Genomic DNA, 17,005 nt, shown 5'->3' with positions numbered 1-17,005 from the left:
CTTTTGTCTGTCGCTCTGTTCTCTTCCCTCTGCCATTTCTCCCCTGCCTTTTAATTCAGGCGCTGCCGGCTTTTGACAGCCCCTGAAGAAGGGCTCAGGCCCGCCCCGTCAGGAATAGATCTTTACCTCCTGTGGACGCTGCGGGACCTGCTGAGATCCTCCAACCTTTCCACTCCTTGGCACGGACCCCCTTCTCCTCAGAGCGCCCAACGCGCAGGTGCGAGAAGTATGATTGACACTTTCCATTGGCGAATCCGACGGGCAGAGTGGGACACGTGGTGTTCATTGGTCTGGAGGCGGGTCCGGGAGAGTGACGGCTTTCCGAAGTTGGTCAATGGTGGAAGATGGGGAGCGGGGATGAGAGGGCGGGCTCTGTGGGCGATTACGTCATAAAGTGTTTCAGTAGCAGCTTGTTTCCTTTTTAAGGCCGTCGGGATGGGACGGTTTCTGGCGCCCGTTGCATTGTGGATAGAAACGCTGCCATCTTCTCTCTGTTGACCATGTTAAGAATTCTTCTCTCTATTTTATGTTGTCTCTCCTCGTTCTTTCCCCCTTCACTCTGACCGTCTTCCCTTAACAGGACTTAGAAGCGGATCGTTTCCAGACAGGAAGCTGTGGACAAGCACCACGTTGAAATCTGACGGAGTCACTGGATTCCCCGGGACCAGATGTTCATCGAGTTTTGTCCGTGGATTGAGAGTCCTGGGATTTCAGTGAGGAGAATCCCTAAATCCGTTGAGGACTTCACCCGATTGGCTGATATGGTGACCAGTGAGGCTACACACAAACCACTCCAATGTGATGGGTGGAGTGACACTGGGGAGAGGCCGTTCACCTGTTCCGAGTGTGGGGAGGGATCTGCCAGCTCTGACGCACTGCTGCAACACCAGTGTGATTCCCCCCTCCCCTCCCCCACCCCCACCCCACCCCCCCACCACCACTGGAAGGAATCCCATTCCCATACTCTGACTATGGGAAAAATTTCCAAACCTCTCAGGACCTGAAGGAACACAGGTATGTTCCCCCTGGGGAGAGACCATTCCTCTGCTCCCAGTGCAGGAAGTCCTCCAATCTGCTGGTGCACCAGGGGATCCACCCTGGGGAGGAACTATTCAATTGCCCTGTGGAGTAAAACACAAAACTCTGCAAACACGGTGATTGAAATTAAAATACTATGCTGGAGAAACTTAGCAGTTCAAACAGCATACTTTATTTAGCAAAGATAGACACATCACTAAGGTCATCGTGCCTTCATCAAGGTATGAACAAAATGTAAGCAGAAGACTGAATAAAATGGTGGGGAGACGAGCACAGACAAGAGGCTGGATGAGGTGGATAAAGGAGGGAGGGCACGAGTAAACAGGGAGAGGAAGGGAAATAGCTCTGTGAATGGAGAGGGAAGAGAGGGAGAATGGGGAGTGGTCGAGCAGAAACCAGAGAAGTCCATGTTAGTGCCATCTGGTTTAGAGTGTCCAAACGGTAAATTTAGAGTTGCTCCTCTGATTTGCATGTGGCCATAGTTTGGCAGTGCATGAAGCCATGGAGAGACATGTTGGCATGGGAGTGGGGTGCAGAATTGAAATGGTTGCCTCTATTATTGATGGAGGCAAAGTGAAGCTGCTGAGAGAAGTAATCTGCCGGTCTGAGTCCAGACTCTCCAATGTAGAGAGCACAACAGAAGTGCTTGATACAGTAGAGGCTCCCACAGATTCACAGGTGAAGTGTTGCTTTACATGGAAGGGCTGTTTGGGACCACAAATCATGATGATGGAAGAGGTATGGGTGAAAAATGTCGCACTGCCTGAAGTAACAGGGATTGGTGCCAGGGTCGATTAGTGGGAGGGATCAATCTGAAAGTAGTGAAATAAATGTGTTCATGATAAGTCATAAATTGTGTGACAAAGAAATGAAGCTGCTCAACATTCCATCCACAGAGAGGTCTTTTTTTTTTTAAATTTTTTTTTTCACACTATGAACCATACTGACCAAAATATATACAGAGAGGTCTTGATGACATTTGATATCTTTAGGTTGACAAACGTGAAAAATGGGGTCAGTAACTGACGGTGAGAATAAATGATTGTTATTTAAGGGATCCTCTACTGATGCAGCTGCCAACCTAAAATGACCTCTCACCTGGGAGCAAATTTTTAACATATTGAGCACCACCAGATTGTCGAGAACAAAGAAAATCAATAAAGTGAGCCTCTGATTGAGTTTTGTCATTGAGAAGTCTGATGGTGGAGGGGTAGCAGCTATTCCTGAACCTGGTGGTGCGATCCTTGTGGCAACGATATCTCTTTCCTGATGGCAGCAGCGAGAACAGAGCATGTGCTGGGTGGTGAGGCTCTTTGATGATCGCTGCTGCTCTCCGACGGCAGGGTTCCCTGTAAATGTTCTCACTGATGGGGAAGATTTTCTCCGCGATGTCCTGGTCTGTGTGCACTACCTTCTGGAGGGCTTTACACTCGGGTATTGGTGTCCACGTACCAGACCATGATGCAGCCGGTCAGCACACTTTCCACCACACATTTGTAGAAATTTCCCAGGGTTTCTGATGCTCTACTAAACCCCCGCAAACTCCTGAGGAAGTAGAGGCACTGACATGCTTTCTTCACGATGCCATTGGTGTGTTGGATCTAGGAAAGATCCTTGAGATAGTGACTCCAAATAACTTAAATTTGCTCACCTTCTCCATGTCTGTTCCCGCAATGATCACTGGATTATAAACCTCTGGCTTCCCTTCCCTGAAGTCAACAATCAGCTCTTTAGTTTTGGTGACATTGAGTGTGAGGTTGTTGTTGGTGCACTATCCAGCCAAGTTTTCAATCTCCCTGCTGTAAGCTGGCTCAACCCCTTCCTTTATACAACCCACTGCCATGGTATCGTCAGCAAATTTGTAAATGGTCTTCTTCTTGTACTGAGCCACAGTCATAGACTCTTCAGTTCTGATTTTCTAGTTGAGAAGCCATAACCTTGGCTAACACTTTGACATTGGCAGATCAGGTAAAGGAGAATTCATCAGTATGTTAATGGCATATGGTAACTGGCACCCATCTTGCCATTTTACAGGAGCACACTTGACTGGAGGCATCATTGTGTGGCACAGTAGCTGCAAAGCTTCAAATCAGAAGTCAATACAGAGGATCATCGAAGCAGCTGAGAAGACCCCTGGGGTCTCAGATCCATGCAGCTCAGTTCTGCTAACGCCCAACTTGAGTGGGGTTTTGTTGCGTGCCTTCTGAAAATCCTCTCATCGACTACATTCTCTTCATCAACCTCTGGAAAAACTTGAAAGCACAGGTTGTCCATCTCCAGAAGTATATAAACACCACATTGATTGACAAGTGGTGTTTGATCTTGTATTAACTTCACAGGCGGAGCATTTACTGACGCAAACTCGTGGTTCATATTATAAACACAGGGAAAAGGCAAGCCACCTATTGGCCCACCAATTAAAATGTCAGGCTGCATCAAGGCTGATACTCCAAATTAGACACTCCTCTAATAACATAACATCTTATCCCATGGAAATTTAATTTTGCCTTATAAATCATTTTGCTTGTCACTACATATCTGAATATGCTTTGGACGACACTAAAATGAGCCAGTTTCTTCACAATCCCACAACTCCCGTTACTGAACACTTAACTTGGTTAAGGAACTGGACACCTCACTCGCTCTGGATGAGATTGCATTATCGACTAAAGCAACACAGTCTCATGAAGCTCCAGGCTCTGACAGTTTTCCTATGGAATTTTCTTTAAAAAAAATTAATGATACATTATTGCCCTTGCTACTATCTGTGTTTAATGAAGCACTGGAGCAAGGAGCTTTACCAACTACTTCAACTCCAGCATCAATAATTTTCCTCCTGAAGAGGGATAAGGATCCCATGGCAACGCAGCTCCTATCTCGACACATGGTCTCTTCTCAGTGGTGATATTAAAGTGTTAGCCAAAGTCATGGCTTCTCAACAAGAAAGGGTATTACCAAAGATCATAACTGAAGAGTCTATGACTGTGTGGCTTGATATGACAATAAAACCATCTACAAATTTGCCAGCGAAACCACGGTAGTGGTTTGTATGAGCCCAGCAGACAGGAGGGAGATTGAAAACTTGGCAGAACAGTGTGCCAACAACAACCTCACACTCATTGTCACCAAAACTAAAGAGCTGATTGTTGACTTCAGGGAAGGGAAGCCAAAAAAGGGGAGAAACGACCACTGTTTAAATTTAATGAGATACGTTTGTACATATTTTGGTTAATATGGTTCACAGTGTGAAATTTTTTTTTTAATTTAAAAAAAGGGTAGCTCTGAACAAATAAGCAAGTGTTATCTGCTTGCTGCCACTCATTGACTGAAATTAGTGTGATCTTGGCTCTGGAATAGAAATGATGTGAGTTGAACAACTCCACATTTGACTTGTAGATCAGCTTCACTCTGAGATGAAGTGAGATCCCTGCACTGAGGTTAGGTCTGTTCCAGAGAGGCTAGATAGCCTGAGACTTTTCTCCCTTGAGCAAGGAAAGTTGAGGGGGAATCTTAGCAAGGTTATAAAATCATTAAGGACATAGATAAAGTGAATGGTCAGTGTTTTCCCCAGGACATGTTAGTCTAGAACTGGAAGCAAAGGTTTAAGATGAGAAGGGAAAGATTTAAAAGGGACCTGTGGGACATCTCTTTCAAACTGAGGGTGTGGGTGTAGAGCTCATTGAAAGAACCAAAGACTTGTTGATCCAAACCAAGGCTTTTATTAGCAAAAGACAGGAGCTCTTCACAGGTGGCCGACCAGTCAGGAATGATCCGACCTGGCTAGGGACACAACCCTTTAAGGCCCAGACAGTAGGGGTGGCTTAGCTCTCAGCCAATCGCTGTAAGCACAGTCTAGATACTGTAACTATATACATTGGTGATAGATCTGTACCATCACATTCACCCCTTCTTGGAGAACTGACCCTGGAAAACAAAACAAAAAAAAACGAGGGAGAGCATGAAAGGAAGGGGTAGGTTAAGGACTGTAGCGGTCAGGGGGTCTGACCATCCGGCGTGACCGCCGTGGTGCCAGGATTGGGGTCGCTGGAGTGGTGTCGCCAGCGGGCTCGTCGGGTGCGACTGCTCCTTCGCTCAATTCCCCAGTTGTGTTGTCAGCAGGGTGGCCCGGGTCGTTGGGGTGCTGTTGGTCCTTCTGTTGTGGCACGGGGCCTGGAGAATAAAGAGTTGGGGAAGGTTGGGTTGGGGGGTTTGCTGGGTCTACCACGTCCTGAGCTAGGTCCCGCACCGAAACAGTGTCCTCCCGCCCGTCTTGGAACTCAACGTAGGCATAGTGCGGGTTCGCGTGGAGTAGAGTCACTCGGTCGACCAAGGGGTCGTTCTTTGAGTGCCGGATGTGGCGTCGCAAAAGGACGGGGCCAGGGATGGTGAGCCATGCCGGTACAGTGTTTCCTGTTTCGGATTTCCTCGGGAAAAGGAACATCCTTTCGTGGGGGGTGGCATTTGTTGTGGTACATAGGAGGGAGCGGATGGAGTGTAAGGCACTAGTGAGAACCTCCTGCCAGTGAGAGGTGGGGAGACCTTTAGACCGGAGAGCCAGTGTAACCGCTCTCCATAAGGTGGCATTCTCCCTCTCGACCTGGCCATTACCGCGTGGGTTATAGCTCGTGGTCCTGCTTGAAGTGATACCACACTCCAGAAGGTACTGTTGCAGCTCTGCGCTCATGAATGAGGACCCCCTATCACTGTGGATGGAATTGGGGTACCCAAAAATGGCGAAAATACTGTGAAGGGCCTGTATCACTGAGGTGGCAGTGGTGTCTGGGCAGGGCACAGCGTACGGGAAGCGGGAGTACTCGTCGATGGCCATAAGGATGTAGTTATTACGGTTGGTCGATGGTAGGGGCCCCTTAAAGTCTACGCTAAGATGCTCGAAGGGACGGGTGGCCTTGATAACATGGGAGTTATCCGGACGGAAGAAGTGGGGCTTGCATTCAGCGCACACCGGACAGGCTCGGGTCATGGAGCGGATCTCCTCGACTTTGTAGGGTAAGTTGCGTGCCTTCACAAAGTGGGCAAACCTAGTGACACTAGATGACAGAGCGCCTCATGGATTTTCTGTAGTCTGTCCATCTGTATGCTGGCGCACGTCCCCGTGGAGAGCGCGTCAGGCGGGTCGTTGAGCTTACAAGGCCGGTACAGGATGTCATAGTTAAAGGTGGAGAGTTCGATTCTCCATCTGGCGATTTTGTCGTTTTTTATCTTACCACGCTGGGTGTTGCTGAACATGAAGGAGACCACGCATTGATCAGTCAACAGTGTAAAGCGCCTCCCAGCGAGGTAATGTTTCTAATGGCGCACCGCTTCAACTATGGCCTGGAGCTCCTTCTCGATCAAGGAGTGTCTACTCAGGGGAGGAGTCACGTGATGGAGAAGTGGCCGTTCGGGGAACTCCAGCCCTCTGCAGAAAAGTAAAAAAATTCAGTGAAAAAACAAAGGCACAAACACAAAAACCAAAATAAAGTAAAAGTAAAGGTGTGGAGAAAATGGCAGCGAAGAAAGAAAAGCCAAAAGCAACGGGAAAAAAAGAAGAAGAAAAGACGTCGGAAGAAGAAGGTGAAGGCCTTACCTGTACGAGGAGGCCCGCCGCGGAGAGAGAAGCCCACTCCCTCAGGTCACTTGAAGCCCCGAACTCGGGACTACAAAAATGGCTCACAGAGCCAAACAAAAGTGTGCAATCGCGCATGCATGAGGAGTCGCGCATGCTCGATGCGCAAGACAAAAAGAACACTGACGGGAGGGGGGACCAGCTGAGGAGTCTATCTCCACAGCTGAAATTGACAACCACAAAAAAGCAGCAAGAGGAAAATATAGAAAATAACGATAACAAGAAAGAAGAGAGTAAAAAGAAATCAAAGAAACAACAGATGACCAACCCAGAGGAAGAAGATAAGCAGCAAGACAATTCTAATAAAAATAAGAAGTCCAAAAATACTCAACAAGATAAAACAAACAACCCAACAAGAAAACCAGAAGAGACAGAGGTAAAGGACACAGATCCTGGAGTGGACTCAGAAGAAGAAGAGGAAGAACACAGAGAAATGGAGGATGAAGGGAAGGGCAAGTCCATGGATATATTTTTTTTCAAAGAATATATGGAATCAGTAAAAGAATGGCAGTCACAACAATTCAGTGAAATAAAAAGAAGAGTAAAAAGTACAGAAGAAAAAATGAATAGATTAGAGATGATCATGTCAGATATAGGAAAAAGAGTGGACAAGGTGGAAGAACAAGAAACAGCCATAGAAATAGAAGTAGATGACTTAAAAAAGAAATTAGAAGAATCTAATAAAAAAGTTAAAGAGACACAAGAGCTGTTAGCTCAGAAGATAAATATAATGGAAAATTATAATAGAAGAAACAATATAAAGATAGTGGGCCTTAAGGAAGATGAAGAAGGCAAGAATATGAGAGAATTTATAAAAGAATGGATCCCCAGGGTCCTAGGAAAACCAGAATTACAGGAAGAAATGGAAATAGAAAGGGCACACAGAACATTAGCCCATAAAGCACAACCACAACAAAAACCAAGATCCATTCTAGTAAAATTCCTAAGATATACAACAAGAGAAAATATATTGGAGAAAGCAATGAGGAAAATAAGAGAAGACAAAAAAAAACCACTGGAATACAAAGGTCAAAAAAATTTTTTTAATCCAGATATAAGTTTTGAACTCCTGAAGAAGAGGAAGGAGTTTAATACAGCAAAAACGATCCGATGGAAAAAAGGATATAAATTTATGCTAAAGTATCCAGCGGTACTTAAAATAGTTATTCCAGGGCAGCAAAGCAGACTATTCTTGGATCCGGAGGAAGCACAAAAATTTGCAGAACAACTACAAAACAGACAGAGAGATGAAGACATGTAACGAGAACAAAAATGACCACGAACTATATGTATGTTTGTATGTAGGTATATAAAAAAAATAAGAGTATAGGTAAGAACTAAGAAGGGAAAGAAAGGGAAGAAAGGAAGTATGGGGGGAATTAAGAGAGTGACCTTTGTTATATATGAAGATGAAAATCTTTTCTGGGGGGGCTGGGTGGGGAAGAGTCACGGTCACTGCGAAATCAGTTGACGTTTGCGAGTGAATTCGCAAATCCAAATGGAGAGGGGAGATGTGGTTGCCCGACAAGGGACAAAGGGCAACTCAGGAAGGGGAGGGAATAGTGGGGTTAAAGGAATTTTAGATAGGAGAATAATGGAAATATTTTATGTTTTAGAAATGTTGTCTTATAATGTGTTCAAAAAAAGAAAGCAGAGATGGATAAGAAGAAAAGGTGATGATGAGGAAACGGAAAGGAAAGATAAACAAAGTATGAAATGGCTATGTTGAACTATATGACTTTAAATATTAATGGAATACATAACCAAATCAAAAGGAAGAAACTGCTAAATTTACTGAAAAAAAAATTGATATAGCATTCGTACAAAAAACACACTTAACTGAAGTGGAACACAAGAAATTAAAGAGAGATTGGATAGGACATGTAACAGCAGCGTCATATAATTCAAAAGCTAGAGGAGTAACTATATTAATCAGTAAAAATGTACCAATCAAATTAGAAGAGGAAATAATAGATCCAGCAGGGAGATATGTAATGATAAAATGTCAGATATATTTGGAGTTTTGGAATTTACTCAATGTATATTCACCTAACGAAGAAGATCAAAAATTTATGCAAGATATCTTTTTGAAGATAGCAGACACGCAAGGGAACATACTAATAGGAGGGGATTTCAACCTTAATTTGGATTCAAACATGGATAAAACTGGGAAAAAAATTAACAGAAAGAATAAAGTAACCAAATTTATAATTAAATCGATGCAAGAAATGCAACTTTTGGATATATGGAGGAAACAACACCCAAAGGAAAAGGAATATTCATATTATTCGGGTAGACATAAAACATACTCAAGAATAGACCTATTCCTGTTATCAGCTCGCATGCAAGAGAGAGTTAGGAAAACGGAATATAAAGCTAGACTATCATCGGACCACTCACCCCTGTTATTGACAATAGAGTTAGAGGACATCCTTCCAAGAATGTATAGATGGAGATTAAACTCCATGCTACTTAAAAGGCAGGATTTTAGAGAATTCATTGAACGACAAATTAAAATGAACTTTGAAATAAATACGGAATCAGTGAAAGATAAGTTTATACTATGGGACGCAATGAAAGCGTTTATCAGAGGGCAAATAATAAGTTATGTAACCAAGATGAAGAAGGACTACAATCAGGAAACAGAGCAGTTGGAAAGGGAAATACCAAATATAGAAAAATAATTAGCAATGAAGGAAGACACAACTAAAAGAAGAGAATTGGCAGATAAAAAAATAAAATATGAAACACTACAAATATATAAGGTGGAGAAGAACATAATGAAGACAAAACAGAAATATTATGAACTAGGAGAAAAAACACACAAAATTCTAGCGTGGCAGCTTAAGACAGAAAAAACTTTTCTTTTTTCTTTGGCTTGGCTTCGCGGACGAAGATTTATGGAGGGGGTAAAAAGTCCACGTCAGCTGCAGGCTCGTTTGTGGCTGACCAGTCCGATGCGGGACAGGCAGACACGATTGCAGCGGTTGCAAGGGAAAATTGGTTGGTTGGGGTTGGGTGTTGGGTTTTTCCTCCTTTGCCTTTTGTCAGTGAGGTGGGCTCTGCGGTCTTCTTCAAAGGAGGCTGCTGCCCGCCAAACTGTGAGGCGCCAAGATGCACGGTTTGAGGCGTTATCAGCCCACTGGCGGTGGTCAATTTGGCAGGCACCAAGAGATTTCTTTAGGCAGTCCTTGTACCTTTTCTTTGGTGCACCTCTGTCACGGTGGCCAGTGGAGAGCTCGCCATATAATACGATCTTGGGAAGGCGATGGTCCTCCATTCTGGAGACGTGACCCATCCAGCGCAGCTGGATCTTCAGCAGCATGGACTCGATGCTGTCGACCTCTGCCATCTCGAGTACCTCGACGTTAGGGGTGTGAGCGCTCCAATGGATGTTGAGGATGGAGCGGAGACAACGCTGGTGGAAGCGTTCTAGGAGCCGTAGGTGGTGCCGGTAGAGGACCCATGATTCGGAGCCGAACAGGAGTGTGGGTATGACAACGGCTCTGTATACGCTTATCTTTGTGAGGTTTTTCAGTTGGTTGTTTTTCCAGACTCTTTTGTGTAGTCTTCCAAAGGCGCTATTTGCCTTGGCGAGTCTGTTGTCTATCTCATTGTCGATCCTTGCATCTGATGAAATGGTGCAGCCGAGATAGGTAAACTGGTTGACCGTTTTGAGTTTTGTGTGCCCGATGGAGATGTGGGGGGGCTGGTAGTCATGGTGGGGAGCTGGCTGATGGAGGACCTCAGTTTTCTTCAGGCTGACTTCCAGGCCAAACATTTTGGCAGTTTCCGCAAAGCAGGACGTCAAGCGCTGAAGAGCTGGCTCTGAATGGGCAACTAAAGCGGCATCATCTGCAAAGAGTAGTTCACGGACAAGTTTCTCTTGTGTCTTGGTGTGAGCTTGCAGGCGCCTCAGATTGAAGAGACTGCCATCCGTGCGGTACCGGATGTAAACAGCGTCTTCATTGTTGGGGTCTTTCATGGCTTGGTTCAGCATCATGCTGAAGAAGATTGAAAAGAGGGTTGGTGCGAGAACACAGCCTTGCTTCACGCCATTGTTAATGGAGAAGGGTTCAGAGAGCTCATTGCTGTATCTGACCCGACCTTGTTGGTTTTCGTGCAGTTGGATAATCATGTTGAGGAACTTTGGGGGACATCCGATGCGCTCTAGTATTTGCCAAAGCCCTTTCCTGCTCACGGTGTCGAAGGCTTTGGTGAGGTCAACAAAGGTGATGTAGAGTCCTTTGTTTTGTTCTCTACACTTTTCTTGGAGCTGTCTGAGGGCAAAGACCATGTCAGTGGTTCCTCTGTTAGCGCGAAAGCCGCACTGTGATTCTGGGAGAATATTCTCAGCGACACTAGGTATTATTCTATTTAGTAGAATCCTAGCGAAGATTTTGCCTGCAATGGAGAGCAACGTGATTCCCCTGTAGTTTGAGCAGTCTGATTTCTCGCCTTTGTTTTTGTACAGGGTGATGATGGTGGCATCACGAAGATCCTGAGGCAGTTTACCTTGGTCCCAACAAAGCTTGAAAAACTCATGCAGTTTGGCATGCAGAGTTTTGCCGCCAGCCTTCCAGACTTCTGGGGGGATTCCATCCATACCTGCTGCTTTGCCACTTTTCAGTTGTTCGATTGCCTTATATGTCTCATCCAGGGTGGGAACCTCATCCAGCTCTAGCCTTAGGGGCTGTTGAGGGAGCTGGAGCAGGGCGGAATCTTGGACTGAGCGGTTGGTACTGAAAAGAGATTGGAAGTGTTCTGACCATCGGTTGAGGATGGAGATCTTGTCGCTGAGGAGGACTTTGCCGTCTGAGCTGCGCAGCGGGCTTTGGACTTGGGGTGAGGGGCCGTACACAGCCTTTAGAGCCTCGTAGAAACCCCTGAAGTCGCCAATGTCCGCGCTGAGCTGTGTTCGTTTGGCGAGGCTAGTCCACCACTCATTTTGGATCTCCCGGAGTTTGCGCTGAAGATGGCTGCATGCGCGACGGAAGGCTTGTTTCTTCTCTGGACAGGACGGCTTTGTAAGGTGAGCCTGGTGGGCAGCTCGCTTCTTTGCCAGCAGCTCCTGGATTTCCTGGCTGTTTTCGTCAAACCAGTCCTTGTTTTTCCTGGAGGAGAAGCCCAGTACCTCTTCAGTGGATTGCAGTATGGTAGTCTTCAACTGATCCCAGAAGGTTTCAGGGGACGGGTCCGTGAGGCGGGTTGCAACGTCGAGCTTTGCTTTGAGGTTTGCCTGGAAGTTTCCTCTCGCTTCGTCTGACTGCAGTTTTCCAACATTGAACCTCTTTCTGGGGGCTTTATTGTTCCTGGGCTTTGGCTTGAAGTGAAGGTTGAGCTTGCAGCGAACCAGCCGGTGGTCAGTGTGGCATTCCGCGCTAGGCATGACCCTGGTGTGGAGCACATCTTGTTTGTCACTTTCTCGCACCAGGATGTAGTCCAGGAGGTGCCAGTGTTTGGATCGGGGATGCATCCAGGTGGTCTTAAGGCTGTCCCTCTGCTGAAAAAGGGTGTTTGTAATGACAAGCCGCTGTTCTGCGCAGAGCTCCAACAGGAAGCGCCCATTGTCGTTGCACTTGCCGACGCCATGCTTGCCCAGGATTCCTGGCCAGGTTTCTGAGTCTTTGCCGACACGAGCGTTGAAGTCGCCCAGGATGACAACCTTGTCGGCTTGGATGAATGGTATTGGCATTAAGGATAAAAGACAAGCAAATCACATATAATCCAAAAGAGATTAATGAAAACTTCAGAGAATTCTACGAACAATTATATCAAACTGAAAACGAAGGGAAAGAAGACAAAATAGATGAATTTTAACTAAAATTGAACTACCGTAATTACAAACAGAGGAACAAAATAAATTAACAGAACCATTTGAAATAGAAGAAATACACGAGATAATAAAAAAACTACTGAATAATAAAACAGCAGGAGAGGATGGATTCCCAATAAAATTCTATAAAACATTTAAAGATTTATTAATTCCTCCCCTTCTGGAAGTAATCAACCAGATTGATAAAACACAAAGCTTACCAGATTCATGCAAAACAGCAATAATTACAGTAATACCAAAGACAGGGAAAGATCCACTCACACCAGCATCATATAGACCAATATCTTTACTTAACACAGATTATAAGATAATAGCTAAATTATTAGCAAACAGATTAGCTGACTATGTACCAAAAATAGTAAATCTAGACCAAATTGAATTTATTAAAAAAAAGACGAACAACAGACAATATCTGTAAATTTATTAACTTAATTCATGCAGTAGAAGGAAATACAGCTCCAACAGTAGCGGTTGCTTTAGACGCAGAGAAGGCCTTTGACAGAGTAGAATGGAATTATTTATTCAAAGTACTACAAAAATTTAGCTTACCAGAGAAATATATTAATTGGATTAAAGCATTATATAAGGGGCCATTGGAGAAAGTGACAGTAAATGGATATATATCAAAACAATTTAACTTAAGCAGATCAACAAGGCACGGATGCCCACTATCTCCCTTATTGTTCGCGTTAGCCATAGAACCACTAGCAGAACTGATAAGAACAGAAAATAAAATAAAAGAGATAAAAATAAAAGACAAGGAATATAAAATCAGTCTATTTGCAGATGATGTTATAGAGTACTTAGCAGAACCAGAAATATCAATAAAAGAATTACATAGGAAATTAAAGGAATATGGAGAAGTGTCAGGGTACAAGATTAACACAAATAAAAGTGAAGCAATGCCAATGAATAATGCGGATTTCTCAAAATTTAAGAAAGAATCACCATTCAGATGGCAAACGCAAGCAATGCGATACCTAGGTATACAAATAAATAAAAACCTCAGCCATCTATATAAACTCAATTATTATCCACAAATGACAAAATTACAAGATGACTTAGAGCATTGGAAAGACTTACCACTAACACTGATATGAAGGATACACAGTATTAAAATGACCATTTTCCCAAGGATACAATACCTATTTCAGACATTACCAATACGCTTAACAGAGAAATTCTTCAAGGAGTTAAAGAAAATAATAAGGAAATTTTTATGGAAAGGGGGGAAACCGAGGATAGCGCTAGATAAATTAACAGAATGGTATAAACAAGGAGGCTTACAACTACCAAACTTTAAAAATTATTATAGAGCCGCACAATTAAGATACCTATTAGATTTTTATCAAACAAGGGAAAAGCCAGATTGGACTAGATTAGAACTAGATAAAATAGGGGAGAAGATACCTGAACATATATTATATTAATTGGTAGAAAAATTGGTACAACGTAGGAATTCTCCAGTATTGCATCATCTGCTCAACATGTGGAAGAAGATTCATGTAGAAAGGAATAAAACAAATTACCAGCTACCAAAACTAATACTGATGCAAAATCAGCTAATCCCTTTTACAATAGATAACCTTTCCTTTAGAGAATGGGAGAAAAAAGGATCAAAAGAATACAAATTTTTTTTTCGGGAAATAAATTATTATCCTTTGAACAAATGAAGGATAAATATAATATAACTCACGATACAGTGTTGGCATACTACCAACTGAAATCCTACTTGAAGGACAAATTGGGAGGCAGTCTGAGGTTACCAGAGGGAAGTAATTTTGAATATGTGATTACAGACACAATGATAATCAAAAAATTACAAAAAAACTACAAGAAAAGGAGAATGAGGAAACAAATGGTAAAACTAAACAAAAATGGGAACAAGATCTAAACATAAAGATAAAGAACAAAACATGGGAGAAGTTACGCTCAGGAACTATGAGAAATACAAGAAACATGAGGTTACGTATGATACAATATAACTGGATACATAGGCTATACATTACACCTCAAAAGTTAAATAAATGGGACCCAACAGTATATGACAGATGTTTTTGCTGTAAAAAGGAAATGGGAACAACGATTCATGCAATCTGGACATGTGAGAAAGTGAAAAAATTTTGGGAAGATCTAAACCAGATATTAAATAAAATCACAAAAAGCAATATACCAAAAAACCCAGAGATCTTCCTCCTAAGTAACATAAAAAACAAAGAATTTGGATTTGAGTTGGATGGAGCACAAAAAAGAATTGTTATGATAGCACTAGCTGTAGCAAAAAAATGTATTATGACAACCTGGAAATTAGAAGATAACTTGAGAATACAACAATGGAATATGGAAATGAATAAATGTATTGCATTAGAAAAAATAACCTATAATTTAAGAAATAACATTACAATATTTGAACAAATATGGGAGCCATACATGAAACACAATAGAGAAAACCTGCCGTGGACATCTACCACCTAAAATGACAGAAGGTGAAGAGAATGAAAAGAACTGACTCAGTGGAATTTCTTGTTTATTTTTATTGAGTGACAAAATTGTTTGACGGGTTTAATGTATCTTATATTCTGAACTTTAAATAAATGGGAGGGGAGGTGAGGGAGGGAGGGAGGGGAGGAGGGAAGGGGGGAGAAAAGGACACTGTATATATTTAAGAAGGAAAATATATGTATCTTGATCAATATGGTTTATAGTGTGAAAAATAAAAAAATTTTTAAAAAAGGAGTGTCTACTCTCTGGACCCTGGAGGGTTCTGGAGAAGAAGGCTACAGGCCGACCGGCCTGGTTCAAGGTGGATGCCAGGGCGAAGTCGGATGCATCGCTCTCGACTTGAAACAGGACAGACTCATCGATCGCGTGCAGCGTCGCAGCGGCAATGTCGGATTTGATTCGATCAAAAGCCGCTCTAGCTTCGGTCGAGAGGGGAAAGGAGGTGGTCTTGATAAGAGGACGCGCCTTGTCGGCGTAGTCTGGAACCCATTGGGCGTAATACGAGAAAAGGCCCAGGCAGCGTTGGAGCGCTTTCTGGGTATGTGGGGGGGGGGGGGGGTGGTAGTGTAGGAAGGGCACTCTACTCACATCAGAACGAGGGGTCCAGTCCCTAGAGAACTCGTTGGACTTTAAGGCTGCATCCTCCATTGTGATTGCAATCCGGGCCACGTCCTCTAGTTTTTCTACCCCTTGTTCGAGCAAGCGCAGCCTCACTTCGTTCGATCGGAGCCCGGCCACATAGGCATCCCGGACGAGATCATTTGTGATCTCGGCAGCAGTTTTGTCCACACAGTTACAGTTCTTGCCCAACGCCTTTACTACTTGTAAATATGCCCCGCTGGACTCGCCGGGCTGTTGCTTCCTCGACGCAAGCACGAGCCGGGCATGAACTCTGTTCACTGGTTGATCATACAGTTCTTTCAGTACCTTTATGGCTGCGGTGTAAGTGGTCTCATCCTGGATGTTCTCGTAGACTCTCAAGGACACCAAAGACAGCAATGCTATTAGACGCTGGTTATCCTCCTCTACCTGAATGAATCTCAGGAAGTTTTCAAAGTTTGCAGCCAGAACTTAAAGGCTTTGAAGGCTGTAGCTGACTGTGGGTCGATATCAAGTTTTTATGGCCGAGTTAAATGCTCCATCCCTTTCAAAAAAAATTATTTTTTCTTTTTGCTAATAAAATTGTAGAGCTCGTCGAAAGAACCAAAGACTTGTTGATCCAAACCAAGGCTTTTATTAGCAAAAGACAGGAGCTCTTCACAGGTGGCCGACCAGTCCGGAATGATCCGACCTGGCTAGGGGCACAACCCTTTAAGGCCCAGACAGTAGGTGTGGCTTAGCTCTCAGCCAATCGCTGTAAGCACAGTCTAGATGCTGTAACTATATACACTATATAGATTGGTGATAGATCTGTACTATCACAGTGGGTTTGTGGAATGAGCTGCTAGAGGAAATGGTAAAGGTGGTTACATTATCATTGTTAAAAGTACATTTAGACATAATGTGATTCAGACAGGCTTAGAGGAATATGGAATTATTTAGACAGCTTGGTCCACATGAAAAAGTTGGGCTCAAGGGCATGTTTCTGTGCTGTAAAGCTATAACTTGATGCACTCACTATATTGGGTACCATTTGCACTCATGAAGAAATCTCTTGCTGATTGAGAGACCATTTTGTGCACAAATTGGTTACCACATTTACAAGAACATCTAACAATAGCAACAACAATTAAGTAATGACAATAAAATCCCTGTTCTTCAGAATTCAAACGACTGGTTAAAAAAAAATTGTGGAAAATAAATAGGTAAAAAATGCCAAAGTTTAAAAGTGGCACCCCCAGCAGTCAGTTCGACAACCACACAACATGCAATCTCAAGCAACCGGAAAATTCATTTGTCCAGTGTCTGCCAAACCCCATAGGTACAAGATACTGGGATTTTACTGTTCTAGGCTATGAAATATTTGAGCATGTGTCAGGAGCTAAATGACTTCAGATTTGTTC

At 43.5% G+C, this 17,005-nt stretch overlaps 2 protein-coding genes across 2 annotated transcripts in view; both read right to left on the bottom strand.

The window, feature by feature from the left end:
- The window catches only part of LOC138765497 (zinc finger protein 208-like), a 64,139-nt gene extending 63,280 nt beyond the window's left edge, over positions 1 to 859 (bottom strand). Inside the window, exon 1 of the mRNA XM_069942525.1 lies at positions 127 to 859. The gene's annotated coding sequence lies outside the window, so the exon portion shown is untranslated. The remainder of the gene's footprint in view (positions 1 to 126) is intronic.
- A 3,923-nt stretch (positions 860 to 4,782) lies between these two features.
- Positions 4,783 to 17,005, bottom strand: part of LOC138764681 (zinc finger protein 420-like) — a 68,156-nt gene continuing 55,933 nt past the window's right edge. Inside the window, exons 2-3 of the transcript XR_011358282.1 lie at positions 6,264 to 6,457; positions 4,783 to 5,208 (exon numbers count right to left, since the gene is read on the bottom strand). The gene's annotated coding sequence lies outside the window, so the exon portion shown is untranslated. The remainder of the gene's footprint in view (positions 5,209 to 6,263; positions 6,458 to 17,005) is intronic.

This window comes from Narcine bancroftii, chromosome 5 (assembly GCF_036971445.1).
Source record: "Narcine bancroftii isolate sNarBan1 chromosome 5, sNarBan1.hap1, whole genome shotgun sequence".
NCBI classification, from domain to species: Eukaryota; Metazoa; Chordata; class Chondrichthyes; order Torpediniformes; family Narcinidae; genus Narcine; species Narcine bancroftii.
Note: the sequence above shows the minus strand (reverse complement) of the source record. Positions and strands in the feature narration are given on the sequence as shown.